Source organism: Hyla sarda, chromosome 7 (assembly GCF_029499605.1).
Source record: "Hyla sarda isolate aHylSar1 chromosome 7, aHylSar1.hap1, whole genome shotgun sequence".
Taxonomy (NCBI): domain Eukaryota; kingdom Metazoa; phylum Chordata; class Amphibia; order Anura; family Hylidae; genus Hyla; species Hyla sarda.
In genome coordinates, this window is record NC_079195.1 from 84,430,619 (window position 1) to 84,447,928 (window position 17,310).

The 17,310-nt window shown below is 43.4% G+C and overlaps 1 protein-coding gene across 2 annotated transcripts in view; it reads left to right on the plus strand.

Moving 5' to 3' along the window:
- Positions 1 to 6,255: 6,255 nt before the first annotated feature.
- Positions 6,256 to 17,310, plus strand: part of TMEM26 (transmembrane protein 26) — a 122,499-nt gene continuing 111,444 nt past the window's right edge. Inside the window, exon 1 of one of the 2 annotated variants that reach the window (XM_056529872.1) lies at positions 6,256 to 6,307. The gene's annotated coding sequence lies outside the window, so the exon portion shown is untranslated. Of the gene's footprint in view, positions 6,308 to 7,066; positions 7,221 to 17,310 lie in introns of those variants that run through there. The other variant, XM_056529871.1, reaches the window with a different exon arrangement.

Here is a 17,310-nt window from a genome sequence, read left to right on the forward strand (position 1 = left end):
ATATTATTACTATATTCCAGCAACAAAATTATGCTTAGAGTTGAATGTACATTTTGTGAAATTACTTTTACACTTTATATTCCCATTTGCTGTTTACACTGTAAATTTTTTCATCATTACCCTTTAGTAGCCTTCCTCACCATATAAACTACACTTTTACATTTATGCAACACCACATAAAATCGTCTTCCAATACTTAAAGATCACAGTTGTGCTTTCAGCACTTAGACCAATTAGTGCACATATCCCACACACTACAAACAGCCTTTAATGGACTCTAGGGCTTATTTTATTTGTACTGATGACTATTTTACTATTTACCACTATGAATTATTTACCATTCAAACAGCTGGAGTACGCTATATTTCCCCCTAGATTGAGCCGCATTGGTGAATTATTATTTTTATGTGTTACAGATTTATTTTTGCTAAATATGGGTTAGCTGATATTGACAAATACAGTACATGATTAAAATAATATTATCAATATTACTTTGAGAAAGAGATTTGTAGTATGCATGTCCTCCCAAATAATTATATTCCACGGCACTTTACAAAACTGAAGGTAAATTTACAAACAAAATCAGACACTGCAGAGTAACAAGTTATTTAACTAAATAAAAACTAAGACCCTGTTTGCCGGCGATTACAATCTAAGCAGAACTAGGGGAGGCACAAAAGGTTTTGGCATTACAAAATATGTGACATTTTTTAATTAAAATTTGGGTAATTTAAGGGTGCGTTCCCACCTGGCATATACGCAGCGCATTTCAAGCTGCGCAAAATTTGCGGCAGCAGCGGGAAATATGCTGCATATACCTTGCTCACTATACACACAGGGCGTTCTGGCAGCAGCCCTATGTGTGCAGTGAGTTTTCGAGGCATGGCCGTGTGCCGGTGTGACTGTGACGTGCGGCTCCGCTTCCAAAACTCACTACACGAATAGGGTTGCCGCCGGAAAGCCCTGTGTGTATAGTGAGCAAGGAATACGCAAGGGATTTCCTGCTGCTGACGCAAATTTAAGGTGCAAAGGTATTCACTTCATATCAAGCAGCAATGTTTCAGATCACACATGTTATCTAAAAAAGCTTAAAGAGATAGTCCATTATTTTTTTTTTTTTTTTGACTGTGCTACAGGGGCTGGAAAGTTATTGTAGTTCATAATATAGTGTCTGTACTTGTGTTTCATGGTGGTTTCACAATTCTTATGTGATCTATGCCACAATGTTTATTTTTAACATCATACAAAATGACTTTTCCCAGGTTGCAGTGCAGCCCGAGACATTAGATCACTAGTCAGGTGATGTCAGGGAGCCTGTCTGTTTCAATGGGTGGAGCGACCGCTGGGTGGGAAGGAGATCATTCTGCAGTGAATTGTAATTTTGCAACAGCTGGAGGCACCCTGGTTAGAAAACACTGGTCTGTTGTTCACAGCAAAACATAGAGGCAGCACACCTGTGCTTTAATGGGTGAGGTGACTGATGTGTGGAATGGAGAAAAGTGACCTCACACTTACAAAAAAGGTATTATGGGACTTGTAGTTTGGGGTAGAGGGTTTTCCAACAGGAAATAGCCATTTCACAAAAAAATTGCCACAGCATTATGGTAATCTCACAACATATCCATTTAGCCCCAAGACAAGAACAGATCCTTATTATGCATGTGTATTATTGTCTGGTAGGTAAATACTAAAATCACCTTATGGTGAATAACCCCTTTAATCCTTCTAATAATTTTGCTTTACTGTCATGGACGGCTATACAGTGGTTCCTCAACATACGATGGTAATTTGTTCCAAACGACCCATCGTTTGTCGAATCCATCGTATGTTGAGGGATCCGTGCAATGTAAAGTATAGGAAGTTATACTCACCTGTCCCCGCCGCTCCGGACCGCATCCTCACCGCTCCCTATGCTGTCCCAGGGGCTCCCGATGTTGTCTCGCTGCTCCAGCCTCTTCTTCGGGATCCTCCGGCTTCTTCCGCATCTTCTGCAGGGTCCGGGCCTTGCTTTCTGGTGACGTTATTACGCTGCTGCACCGGCACAGCGTGCGTAGTGACGTAATAACGACGCCAGAAAGCGAGGCCCGGACCCTGGAGAAGAGGCGCCGGAGGATCCCGAAGTGGACCTGGAGCTGCGGGAATAGGTAAGCGAACCTGTCCGGGATGCTTAAACTGCTATCCTACAGCAGCTTAAGCATTTTGCGCTGTCGGATAGCAGTTAATGCGATGGCCCCGACATATAAAAGCATGGTATGTCGATTTTCATCATATGTTGGGGCCATCGCATGTCGGGGGGGTTACTGTATAGCCAGATCGGGAATTCAAGAGTATGGGTGTGCAATAAGTCAATATAACCCAAACTCCAGCATAAATCTCTCTATGTTCACTGCCAGCACTAAGACTTATATACAGGCATATTAGGTTACCTTTCACAACAGTAAACTAACAATATCTCTACCCCAGATATCTATAGCAATAACAGTAGCAATGTGGTTTCTGTTCTGTCACTACCACAGTGCTCTCTACTGACACCGCTGTCCATGTCAGGAACTGTCTAGAGCAGGAAAAAATCCCCATAGCAAACATATGCTGCTCTGCACAGTTCCTAAAATGGACAGAGGTGTCAGCAGAAAGCACTGTGGTCAGACTGGAAAGAAATCCAAAAAGAAAAGAATTTCCTCTGTAGTATACAGCTGCTAATAAGTACTGGAAGGATTAAGAATTTTTAATAGAATTAATTTACAAATCTGTTTAACTTCCTGGCACCAGTTGATTTAAATAAAAAGTTTTCCACCGGAATACCCCTTTGACAACAAACCAAAACGCAAGTACACAAAATTAGACAGAAATAAAAGGAAAAATCTGGAAATATCATACCCTGGCACATGGTGCTCTCAGCAATGTTATTATGCTGGTTACAAGTAAAAAAAAAAAAAGACCTACCTCACTACCCTCACAATCCCTTATATCTGTCTACAAACCCGCCTATTCCCTGCTACCTGAGTAGGAGGGCAGACTTTGGGGAGAGCTGATAATGACACTTTGTGGGGTGGGTAGAACAGTTGAAATTATGCCTGAGGGCAGAGAATTCTCTTCATAATCTATCAGAAAGACAAAATGGGCCTAGTCCCACCTGGTGTCTAATGGAGCAGCCCATCCTGACACAGGTAAATAGCAGTATGGAACATGTACAATAGTACTGCACTCCACTGGTTTAGGTTTTTTACCCATCTTGATAAGCTGGAAGAGACATGTCTATTACCCTATATGTTGAATGTGGTTCACAGTAATAGTGACCCGAACAATAGTACATATGAACTGCAACTTAAAGGGGTACTCCCGTGGAAAACCCTTTTTATTTTTTAATCAACTGGTGCGAGAAAGTTAAACAGATTTGTAAATTACTTCTATTAAAAAATCTTAATCCTTCCAGTACTTTTTAGGGGCTGTATACTACAGAGGAAATGGTTTTCTTTTTGGATTTTTCTGATGTCACGACCACAGTGCTCTCTGCGGACCTCTGCTGTCCATTTTTGGAACTGTCCAGAGCAGGAGAAAATCCCCATAGCAAACATATTCTGCTCTGGACAGTTCCTAAAATGGACAGCAGAGGTCTGCAGAGAGCACTGTGGTCGTGACATCAGAGAAATCCAAAAAGAAAAGCATTTCCTCTGTAGTATACAGCCCCTAAAATGTATTGGAAGGATTAAGATTTTTTAATAGAAGTAATTTACAAATCTGTTTAACTTTCTGGCACCAGTTGATTTAAAAAAAAGAAAGTTTTCCATGGGAGAACCCCTTTAAGGCCACAAACTTATTAGAACATGTTTTATCTTTGATGTTTAGTATCCTGATGTCTTTTAACAAAAGAGGAGTTCTGCATGTTGTTGGTTATTATTATTGATAAGAAGAGTAAATACACTGAAGGTCAAGCAAATTGTAAAGCAAAAGAAAAGATTCATATTTCATGACAATGTGTTATGGTTTAGCTACTGGCATCAAATACTTTATAGGGTGACAAACTATTTTTGTTACATCACTGGTAAGAAAGGGACTTACCAGAACACCATGATGTGTAATATTTTTAAATGTTTACTTAAAGTTATTTGCTCGACTTTTCTCTTTGGATCCTGTATGTAGTGAGTATGTAGTGAGGGCCCTTGATTTACAGGACCTAAAGAGAAAAAATTCAACACCATCTGAACTTTATATTCAGTGAACAGCACAGAAAGGACATCAAACCAATACTTAGCAATTTTAAAGCAGATCTTCGGGATAGAAAAATGTATCCCCTATCCCGAGTATAGGGCATAAGTGTCAGATCATGGGGGGTCCGACCATTGGGAACCCCTGCGATCTTCCATACAGCTCCCCGGTTTTCCTTCTGCATGGTGCCTGTTGACCACTACATGAAGCTGTGACCAACACACCCTGTCCATGCTTCTCTATGGGAGAGCTGAAGCTCTGCATTCATTATCTCTGGCTCTCCCATAGAGCTGCATGGAGGGGGCATGTCAGCCACAGCTTCATGCAGTAGACGGCATGCTCCATAGAGGAGAAGAGCAGGGGTGTAGTATGGGGGATCGCAGAGGGGCCGACCACTGGGACCTCCGGCGATCTCCCATACTGCGCCCTGCTCTCCTCCTGACTGGAGCATGTCGGCCACTGCATGAAGCTGTAGCCATCGTGCCCCCCCCTCCATGCAGCTCTATGGATATCTTGTGTTTTATATCTATCCTAATCATGGTATAAACAGTGATATTGCAGAAAACATACAAGGCTTGTATTTTGCTAAGGTGGGAAGAATTATTTTTGACAAATTGTTCTAATCCTAAAAAAGTTTATGTTTATAAACCAACCATTCAGATATTCATACTGTTTTCCTGGGTCTGTCAGGGGTCATAATCTATGCATGTAAATCCAACCAATCAAAGAATGTCATACAAGGCTACCACAGCGTCTGGTCAGGATACGTGTCCTTATGTTATTGAGAGATTTATTTCCTTACAACAAAGACCTCACTATGATTTGCAAATGTAAAAGAGAATGTTTGGAAAGTTGTACATGTGAAAAATGAGAGACAGGAGAGAGGGTACAGAAAGAGGACAGACTTCAAGTAAGATAATAGCAGATGACTCCAGCTATTTAGGTCTCAGGCATAAAACATGATGTTTAAAAAGTCCAGACAAACAAAGTAGACATTTGAAATCACACAGAATTCATAATCGCGATAGAACACTTGAGTGGTGATGCCTGAAACCACAGAAAACATATACAATGCTGTGAGAAAGGATTGCTTTCTTCCACATATTTATTATGCAGAGTGGTTTAAGGTCTTTGAACAAAAAGGTTTGCTTTCTTTCTTTAAGTAATGACACTCTTGTCCATAGACTAACAATGTAGAGAAAAGAAGATCTGTACACTCACCCTCCAGATTTAAAAGATGAAAAACTTTATTCCATGTGCTCAGCAGCAAATGTCCAACATCACAGGGAGCAGAGAATGCATGCAGGCAGGAGCGTCTCACCAGGCAGCATTAGTCGTGGATCCTGGCTACCTGTAGCAACCGGGACCCACTGGGTTTAAATCGTTCTCCACTCATGAGAATGGTTTAAAGGTGTACAGGTACGCCCTTGGTCCTTAAGTCCCAGGACGCGAGGGCGTACCTGTATGCCCTTGGTCTTGGTGGGGTTAAAAAGTTGCTTCATATTTCATTCTGGAAATAAACAAAAAAGAACAATAAACATAGTGCAAAGATCTCAATAGTCTTTAAAAAAAAAATAATCAGTCGCACTATAAAAAGTTAGACCTAACCTTAAAGGGAAACTCTGGTGGGAATTTTTTTTTTTTCAAATCAACTGGTGCAATAAAGTTACACAGATTTGTAAATCACTTCTATTTTAAAATCTTAACCCTTCTAGTACTTATCAGCTGCTGTAAACTACAGATATACTACAGAGAAATTTGTGAAGTTCTTTCCAGCCTGACAACAGTGCTCTCTGCTGACACCTCTGTCCGTGTCAGGAACTGTCCAGAGCAGGAGAGGTTTTCTATGGGGATATTATTCTACTCTGGACAGTTCCTGACACAGACATAGGTGTCAGTAGAGCACTGTTGTCAGACAGAAAAGAAATTAACAAATGTCTCTGTTTTATACAGCAGCTAATAAGTACTGAAAGGATCAAGATTTTTTAATAGAAGTAATTTACAAATCTGTTTAACTTTCAGTGATATCTGTAATTCACTTGTATAGTCTGTCAGTCTGTCAGACCATGCCAGTGGATGGCAGCAGAGCAGTGTGGAGCAGGTGAGTAGAGCTCTGGTTGCGATCCTAAATCATTGAACCTGCACAAGTGCTGTGGGTGGTCCAATGAGTATCACAAAGGCTCCTAATGCTTAATTTGCCATTATCCATGAGGTCCCAGCTTGTTTTAATCAACAAAAGGGATACACAGTGATTATGGAACATCATGATGTACGAGTCTGCCGCTGTGTGCTTAGTAACCTACAGTGTCCTAAAGGTTAAAGGGGTGGTTGTTAATAAAGTTGACAATAAAGTTAGCTGTTAAAAAAAAAGTCACACAGAGAAGATAAAAATAAGAATGTAAGATCTTTTTCACCATAGACACTGACAGACACAATGCTGAGATGCAGCTTTAAATAGGAGATAATCCAAAACTGTATAAAACTGTCTTTGTTGCCCATAGCAATACAGCTTTCCATCTGTATTCCACGCTTGGAAAATGAAAGCTGAGCTGCAATTGGTTGCTATGGGCAATGAATACAGTTTTTCTTTTAGGGCTGAGGAAAAGTTAACCAGTGGCCCATAGCAACTAATCAGATCGCTTCTTTTATTTTTCAGAGACCTTTTCAAAAATGAAAGAAGCAATCTGATTGGTTGCTATGGGCAACTGGTCAACTTTGCCTCTGCACAAGTTTTGATAAATCTTTATCAAGATTTATCAAAACCTGTGCAGAGGCAAAGTTGCCCAGTTGCCCATAGCAACCAATCAGATTGCTTCTTTCATTTTTCAGATGCCTTGTTAAGGATGTAAGAAGCGAGCTGATTGGTTGCTATGGGTAACTGGGCAACTGCACAGGTTTTGATAAATCTCTCCCATGATCTATTTATACCCAGGACTGTATCTATAACAAGGGGGCATCCTCTATGTCTAGATGAAAGAAGGTTTCTGCACCAGCACAGACGGGGGTTCTTTACTGTAAGAGCAGTGAGACTGTGGAACTGTCTGCCTGAGGAGGTGGTCATGGTGATCTCTGTAAAATAATTTAAAAGGGGTCTGGATGCATTTTTTGGAGGAAAATAACATTACAGGTTATGGATTCTAGACCTATATAAACTCAGTAGGGACTCATAAGGGTTATAGGTTGAACTTTAAAAACAGCTTCAAAAACTGCCTCTCTTCCTTATGGTTTTTGAGGCCTTTTTGCACTGTTTTTGAAGTGTTTTTGGAGCTGTGTATGCCACAGTTTTTGGTGTTTTTTTTTTTTTGCTGCACAGCCAGGCTGCAAAGGTTTTGATATATCTCCGCATCCCTTAAGGGGTGCGTTAACACTGTGGAATCTCTGCTTGTGGAATTCAGCGAGCGGAGATTCCGTCGGGCGGCCGCCGCCGAAAATACTTTGGCACTAAGGCCACGGGGCACTGAATTGTCACCATTGATGGCTGTGCAGTGCTTGAGGAATCCGCGCAAAGAATTAACATGTTCTTTCTTTGTGCAGAACAATTTTAGCGGCGGAATTGTCAGCTGCTAAAATTATGCAGTGTGAATGGGTCTCGAAGAGACCCATTCACACTAATGTTAAGTTCACACTGCGGAATTATGCTCACGGAATTCAGCCCGCGGAATTCCGCTGTAATTCCGTAGTGTGAACGCACGGTTAGACAGTTTTTTTATTCTGCTCCTCAATTATTTATAGTACTGTTTGTCTGTTATGTACCTGATATTACCTGAATAGCAGGTCACATGACGTGTTGTGGATCACATGACTGATGTCATGTTTAGTCTATTCACCTAGTCTATGGGATCCATAGATAATTTTTTCTGTACAGGGGCCTGCTGCATTGGACTAAGGTATGTGAACAGTATTTTAACTTAACTTTAATGGCTATGGATAACCCTTTTTATATTTGTCATTAAAGGACCTAATTCTAGCTTACCATTTTTTTGTGGAGCTAGAATAAGCATCTCCCTGTATCATGGAGCTAAGATGTCACCTGACCGCTCTAACTACCAGAAATGAAGAAACCATCAATCATAGTGGCTTAGCCCCTTACATGCTGCTATCAAATTGTGATCTTGTAACGAGTTTGTGTGGATCTCTCACCCCATTGGTAACCTGGCAACACATTTTTTGGGTGTTGATGGATTTCCATGGCAGCCAGGGGCCTAATCAAGATCCCCAGGTCTATTATTTGTACCTCCGGCATGGCTGAGTACTTTAATAGAAGTTATGCTGGCAGGCATAATACACCACACTACAGTAGTGGTGCAACGCATAATATCAGCATTCAGGAGAGCACTTGCCAAAGTCCCTTTGTCGGACTAATAAAAAATAAAAAAAGGAAATTACAGAAAATATAATAAAAAAAATAAAAAAATTGTCAGTGCCCATACATTACACCTAGAGATGAGCGAACTTACAGTAAATTCGATTCGTCACGAACTTCTCGGCTCGGCAGTTGATGACTTTTCCTGCATAAATTAGTTCAGCTTTCAGGTGCTCCGGTGGGCTGGAAAAGGTGGATACAGTCCTAGGAGAGAGTCTCCTAGGACTGTATCCACCTTTTCCAGCCCACGGGAGCACCTGAAAGCTGAACTAATTTGTGCAGGAAAAGGCATCAACTGCCGAGCCGAGAAGTTCGTGACAAATCGAATTTACTGTAAGTTCGCTCATCTCTAATTACACCTAATGTGTCGTAATGGTACCCACCCAGTAGACCCTGGGACTCTCCAAGTCTATAGTGCCCAGTATACCTAGTCACCTAGTCATTTCATAATATGTGCATGAAAACATGCAGTTATGTGCTATCTAAGAGCATATCTCAGATAACCAAAGAGAACAAGCTACAAGAGCACCTTTGGCTAGTAGGAGGAAAGCAAATTACAGCAAACTTATAGTATTGAGTCTAGTGTATTCATGAGGAGCGCAGACCTCCAAGTCTCCCAGACCCCCAGTGCAGTAATTGATAAGTACATACACTGCAGTCTGTCAATCATCAACCTCAGGAGTTAGGTGGTCAGGCTATGAGAATGTATTAGATCCCAGCTAGCAATACATGGTGATGCTACATGGCAGAGTGGTCTTGCTAACCTGATGATTCTCTCTGAGCCCAACAATCATTTTTTCAAGTGAGTTGTCCCCATGGTGTCAGGTGCAGGAATAAGAAATCTGGACACTTGTATAACTTGCAAACAACTTGGCTTGGAATTTTGTTGAATGTTCTGTGCAAATCAAAGCAACATACAGTCTCTTTAGCACAGAGTAGTATGGTACAAGTTTAGAGTAGGTGAGTGAACGGTAACTCACGGTAGAGTTGCTTTAATAGCAGATATACCGACTGGGAAGTCTCTAATTTTCTTCTCACACTTTTAAGTGGTGTTTACTAGTGGTACTGCAGTTCCAGACAGGATAAAGGAACAATTAAAGGATCTATCCAGGAAAAAACTTTTTTTTTTATATATCAACTGGCTCCAGAAAGTTAAACAGATTTGTAAATTACTTCTATTAAAAAATATTCATCCTTTCAGTACTTATGAGCTTCTGAAGTTGAGTTGTTCTTTTCTGTCTAAGTGCTCTCTGATGAGACGTGTCTCGGGAACCGCCCAGTTTAGACGCAAATCCCCATAGCAAACCTATTCTACTCTGTGCAGTTCCCGAGACAAGCAGAGATGTCAGCAGAGAGCACTGTTGCCAGACAGAAAACAACAACTCAACTTCAGCAGCTGATGATTATTGAAAGGATTAAGATTTTTTAATAGAAGTAATTTACAAATCTGTTTAACTTTCTCGAGCCAGTTGATATATAAACAAAAGTTTTTCCTGGAATACCCCTTCAAATAAGGCCAGGTAAACATATGTCCGGTGTCCGCCATAGTTTCCCTCCGTCATGCACCGGAGGGAAACTGATGTTAGACCAGTTCACAATAATACAGCATCTCAATTTTGATGCTGGATGGTTGGACACGCCGGATGGCACCGGACAGTGGAACACAGTATGCTGCGTTTCCCTATCCGGCATCCTGAAACAATGGACACTGGATGCCATACAACTGATGCCAACTGATGCATGTTGTCATTAGTTTTGGCATCAGTCGCGTTGAGATCTAGGCTGAATTCACCTATGTCGGACATAGGTGAACACAGCCTTAGATTCCCTCTACTGTAAAGGGCATACAAAGGTTGGCTTTCCGCTTACTAAAACTTTAGTCCCATGCCCAGTGTATGCCCTGCAGAAACTTCTGTCATGTGTTGAGCTACACAGCACTACCTTCAACTGTAGGTCCACAAAAAATTAGTGTACACAAATGGGCTCTTGTTCAGCATTTCTTCTCTGACTAGTAAAAACACTTTCTTGAAACTGAAACTTGAAATGCAATGCCCTCACAGCGTGGACTGTCAGTCCAGCCGTAACTCTGTCCCGCGTCAGGCGAAACAGCGTCCCGCCTCCTCCCACAGACCAATGTCCGTCAGTCACCAGCCACAACTCCCTCCTCCCTCCTCTGTCATCCAAAACTCCTGCTGTATAGAAGAGCCGAATCAGTGTTGGCTCTCTGCTATATGGGTTCTGCTGTACATGCTATTCAGTGTTGGCTCTGCTATACAGACTCTGTAGAACATGTAGTGTCTGTAGTACACGTGCAAGTTTCACAGTTTTGTGAGATTGCCCGTCGTACCAGTGGTCAGACCCTTTGTAATCATACACCTATCCCTTATCCTATGGATACAGGATAAGTATTTAAGTACTGTATTTTCCCTTTAACTGATTTTTGAGCCCAGCCCTTTGTGGAGAGAAGGTTGGACTAGGGATTCCTCCTTTAGCCTTTTTTGGAAGTTTTTGCACAGAAGCTGACTGGAGAACATATCATGTGACTAATTGTGATACCAGTTGTGATACCTCAGTGTATGCTACAATTGCAATGTTATACACAGACAGTTATGAAATTAACTCATGATACCCCGCACACAGATTTAGGCACTTAGAAGAGGATTTTCTCATCCACAAAACAACTTCCTATATTTTTTAACTAAGACAAAGGAATGGGACACTGCATTATTTCAGGCAAGGGAAGTGCTCTGTTCATACAGTCATAGCCGTAAATGTTGGCACCCCTGAAATTTTTCAAGAAAATGAAGTATTTCTTACAGAAAAATATTGCAGTACCACATGTTTTGCTATACACATGTTTATTCCCTTTGTGTGTATTGGAACTAAACCAAAAAAGGGAGGAAAAAAAGCAAACTGGAAAAAATGTCACACCAAACTCCAAAAATGGGCTGGACAAAATTATTGGCACCTTTAACTTAATATTTGGTAACACACCCTTTGGAAAAAATAACTGAAATCAATCGCTTCCTATAACCATCAATAGGCTTCTTACACCTCTTAGCCGGAATGTTGGACCACTCTTCCTTTGCAAACTGCTCCAGGTCTCTATTATTGGAAGGCGCCTTTACCCAACAGCAATTTTAATATCTCTCCACAGGTTTTCAATGGGATTTAGATCTGGACTCATTGCTGGCCACTTCAGAACTCCAGCACTATGTTGCCATCCATTTCTGGGTGCTTTTTGATGTATGTTTATGGTCATTGTCCTGCTGGAAGACCCAAGATCCCGGATGCAAACCCAGCTTTCTGACACTGGGCTGTACAGTGTGACCCAAAATCTGTTGGTAATCCTCAGATTTCATGATGCCTTGCACACATTCACGGCACCCAGTGCCAGAGGCCGCAGAACAACCCCAAAACATCATTGAACCTCCACCATATTTCACTGTAGGTACTGTGTTCTTTTCTTTGTAGGCCTCATTCCATTTTTTGTAAACAGTAGAATGATGTGCTTTACCAAAAACTCTATCTTGGTCTCATCTGTCCACAAGATGTTTTCCCAGAAGGATTTTGGCTTACTCAAGTTCATTTTGGCAAAATGTAGTCTTGCTTCAATATGTCTCTGTGTCAGCAGTGGGGTCCTCCTGGGTCTCCTGCCGTAGTGTTTCATTTCTGTTACGCCGAGCGCTCCGGGTCCCTGCTCCTCCCCGGAGCGCTTGCGGCGTTTTCCTCTCTGCAGCGTTTTCCTCTCTGCAGCTGCACTGACACTGCCGGCGGGGATGCGATTCGCATAGCGGGACGCGCCCGCTCGCGAATCGCATCCCAAGCTACTCACCTGTCCCCGGCTGTCACATCCTGGCGTGCGCGGCTTCGCTCTCTAGGGCGCGCGCACGCCAGCTCTCTAACATTTAAAGGGCCAGTGCACCACTGATTGGTGCCTGGCCCAATCACTGTAATTAGCTTCCACCTGCTCCTTGCTCATATAACCTTACTTCCCCTTCCCAGCATTGCCAGATCTTGTTGCCATTGTGCCTAGAGAAAGCGTTTCCTGTGTTTGCCATACCAGTGTTTCCAGACCTTCTGCTATCACCATTGACTACGAACCTTGCCGCCTGCCCTGACCTTCTGCTACGTCTGACCTCGCCTCTGTCTAGTACTTCTGTCCCACGCCTTCTCAGCAGTAAGTGAGGTTGAGCCGTTGCCGGTGGATACGACCTGGTTGCTACCGCCGCAGCAAGTCCATCCCGCTTTGCGGCAGGCTCTGGTGAATACCAGTAGCAACCTAGAACCGGTCCACCGGTACGGTCCACACCAATCCCTCGCTGACACAGAGGATCCACATCCAGCCTGCCGAATCCTAACAGTAGATCCGGCCATGGATCCCGCTGAGGTCCCGCTGCCAGTTGCCGCTGACCTTACCATGGTGGTCGCCCAGCAGTCTCAACAGATAGCGCAACTAGGACAACAGTTCGCCCAACAAGGACAGCAGCTGTCGCAGTTGACCGCCATGCTACAGCAACTTCTGCCGCAGCTACAGCAGCAACCATCTCCTCCGCCAGCTCCTGCACCTCCTCCGCAGCGAGTGGCCGCTCCTAACTTCCGCTTGTCCCTGCTGGACAAATATGATGGGGACTCTAAACTCTGCCGTGGTTTCCTGTCTCAATGTTCCCTACATTTGGAGATGTTGTCGGACCAATTTCCCACAGAACGGTCAAAGGTGGCTTTCGTGGTTAGTCTCCTGTCTGGGAAGGCCTTATCATGGGCCACACCACTCTGGGACCGCAACAATCCTGTCACTGCCACTGTTCAGTCCTTCTTCGCTGAGGTTCGTAGTGTCTTCGAGGAACCAGCCTGAGCCTCTTCTGCCGAAACAGCCTTGCTGAACCTGGTCCAAGGAAATTCTTCTGTAGGCGAATACGCCATCCGATTTCGTACTCTCGCTTCCGAATTATCTTGGAATAACGAGGCTCTCTGCGCGACCTTTAAAAAAGGCCTATCCAGTAACATCAAGGATGTGCTGGCTGCACGAGAAATTCCTGCCAACCTGCATGAACTTATCCATTTGGCCACCCGCATTGACATGCGTTTTTCTGAAAGACACCAGGAGCTCCGCCAGGAAAAAGACCTTGATCTCTGGGCACCTCTCTCTCAGTATCCTTTGCAATCTACCCCTGTGCCTCCCGCCGAGGAGGCTATGCAAGTGGATCGGTCTCGCCTGACCCATGAAGAGAGGACTCGCCGCAGAGATAAAAATTTATGTCTGTACTGCGCTAGTACCGAACATTTCCTAGTGGATTGCCCTATTCATCCTCCACGTCTGGGAAACGCATGCACGCACCCAGCTCACGTTGGAGTGGCGTCTCTTGGTATGAAGTCTGCTTCTCCACGTCTCACTGTGCCCTTGCGGATTTCTCCTTCTGCCAATTCCTCCTTCTCAGCTGTGGCCTTCTTGGACTCTGGTTCTGCGGGAAATTTTATTTTGGCCTCTTTTGTTAATAGGTTCAGCATCCCAGTGACCCGTCTCGTCAAGCCGCTCTACATTTCTTCGGTCAACGGAGTAAAATTGGACTGCACTGTGCGTTACCGCACAGAACCCCTGCTTATGAAAATTGGACTGCATCACGAAAAAATTAAATTTTTTGTTCTGCCCAACTGCACCTCTGAAGTCCTCCTCGATCTACCATGGCTCCAACGTCATTCTCCTACCCTTGACTGGACCACCGGGGAGATCAAGAATTGGGGTCCTGCTTGTCACAAACGATGCCTCACATCTGCTCCCACTTATCCAACTCCTGAGGTTCCACCCATACCGGTCCCTCCCAAGGCTTACCAGGAGATTCTCGGCAAAAAGCAAGTTGAGATTTTGCCTCCTCATAGCCCCCTTCCTGGTAACACTCTGCCCCGTGACAAGCTTCACCCTCTGCCCCCCCTCCCCATTCCCAATTCTTCTGGATTGCCTGCCGCTGATAAAGCTACCCAGGACTTCTCTTTCTTCCGGAAGGAAACTCAAGAGGCGCTCCCAATGGCCTCGTGTCCCATGAAGGGACAAGCAGACAAAAAGAGGGGGAGACCTAAGGGGGGGTACTGTTACGCCGAGCGCTCCGGGTCCCTGCTCCTCCCCAGAGCGCTCGCGGCGTTTTCCCCTCTGCAGCGCCCCGGTCAGACCCGCTGACCGGGAGCGCTGCACTGACACTGCCGGCGGGGATGCGATTCGCATAGCGGGACGCGCCCGCTCGCGAATCGCATCCCAAGCTACTCACATGTCCCGGTCCCCGGCTGTCACGTCCTGGCGTGCGGCTCCGCTCTCTAGGGCGCGCGCGCACCAGCTCTCTAAGATTTAAAGGGCCAGTGCACCACTGATTGGTGCCTGGCCCAATCACTGTAATCAGCTTCCACCTGCTCCTTGCTCATATAACCTCACTTCCCCTTCCCAGCATTGCCGGATCTTGTTGCCCTTGTGCCTAGAGAAAGCGTTTCCTGTGTTTGCCATACCAGTGTTTCCAGACCTTCTGCTATCACCATTGACTAAGAACCTTGCCGCCTGCCCTGACTTTCTGCTCCATTTGAACTCGCCTCTGTCTAGTCGTTCTGTCCCACGCCTTCTCAGCAGTCAGTGAGGTTGAGCCGTTGCCGGTGGATACGATCTGGTTGCTACCGCCGCAGCAAGACCACCCCGCTTTGCGGCGGGCTCTGGTGAATACCAGTAGCAACCTAGAACCGGTCCACTGGTACGGTCAACGCCAATCCCTCGCTGACACAGAGGATCCACATCCAGCCTGCCGAATCCTAACAATTTCATTTAGATGCTCCCTGAGCCTGCAGGACAGCTTGAATATCTTTGGAACTTGTTCGGGGCTGCTTATCCACCATCCGGACTATCCTACATTGACACCTTTTATCAATTTTTCTCTTCCGTCCATGCCCAGGGAGATTAGCTACAGTGCAATGGGTTGCAAACTTCTTGATAATGTTGCACACTGTGGACAAAGGCAAATCTAGATCTCTGGAGATGGACTTGTAACCTTGAGATTGTTGATATTTTCCCACAATTTTGGTTCTCAAGTCCTCAGACAGTTTTCTTCTCCTCTTTCTGTTGTCCATGCTTAGTGTGGCACACACAGACAAACAATGCGAAGACTTAGTGAACTTCTCTCCTTTTTATCTGCTTTCAGGTGTGGTTTTTATGTTACCCACACCTGTTACTTGCCCCAGGGGAGTTTAAAGGAGCATCACATGCTTGAAACAATCTTATTTTTCCACAATATTGAAAAATAATTTTGTCCAGACCATTTTTGGAGTTTGGTGACATTATGTCCAATTTGCTTTTTTTCCTCCCTTTTTTAGTTTAGTTCCAATACTCACAAAGGGAATAAACATGTGTATAGCAAAACATGTGTTACTGCTATCCTTTTCTGTGAGAAATACTTCATTTTCCTGAAAATTGTAGGGTGCCAACATTTACGGCCATGACTTTCATGTTCAACTTACTGACATACATCAACTGGATATCCAGACATTTTCCTTAAACAGATAGTTCACTTTATATTTTAATAAGTGCAACAGGATTTTCCATTGCTGGGATCACCAATAAAACTGCTGTGAACTATAGGGAAACAGCAAGGGTTCAATTTGGCTACTGCACCTTCACAGGGTAGACGAAGCATTATTGGCCTTTTCAGGTCTGGCTAACAAATGAGGATTCTGAATGAAGAAGATGCTTTTAATAAAATATATGAACATGGACTTTCTAAAACAGAAAACTACTGGGGTCAGATGATCCCTGTTAAATGATTTTCGTCCAACAAAATCTTATTAGAGCTCAACAGAGATATGGTCACGTATTTTCCATAACTCCATAGAGGTGAACTCTGCTCACTAGTTCACTTCTGCCATTTTCTCCGTAGAGTTCATTGGAGGGCTGACAGCATAATTTTAATAACTTCCACAAACTTCTCTAAAGAGGGCCATGTAGAAGAACAACCTAAACTAAATCCAAACCTCACGCCTAGAAGACACTCCAGGTGGGGGTGCCAAACCCTACAAAAAGCACCCTCCCTAAAACTTCACTTTTATTTAGTATACATGTAAAAATGTTAATGGGGTATACAACAAGGTTTAAAAACCCAGTGGATCTTGTCAAACATATATATATATATATATATATATATATATATATATATATATATTGTTCTGTTATATGTTAACAGGTTAATTTTTATCGTGAGCCTGCAGTGCTACAGGACCTGTACTGAAGACACTCCGCTATAATATTAAAACCATAGACAGGGGAGGCAGTGTGTCTATGGTTTTAATATTGCAGCGGAGTGTCTTCAGTACAGGTCCTGTAGCACTGCAGGCTTAGGATAAAAATTAACCTGTTAACAAATAATAGAACAATACACACATATATATATATATATATATATATATATATATATATATATATATATATGTTTGACAAGATCCGCTGGGTTTTTAAACCTTGTTGTATACCCCATTAACATTTTTACATGTATACTAAATAAAAGTGAAGTTTTAGGGAGGGTGCTTTTTGTAGGGTTTTGCACCCCCACCTGGAGTGTCTTCTAGGTGTGGGGTTTAGATTTCGTTTTGGTTGTTATTACCCTAGCACTACTCCTGGGGCAATTTTTTTTATTAAATGTAGAAGAACAGTCACCTCTTCACTGAACGCCATATCAATTTTTGCAACCACAAATGTCGGTTCTCCCAAAAGGTCAAGA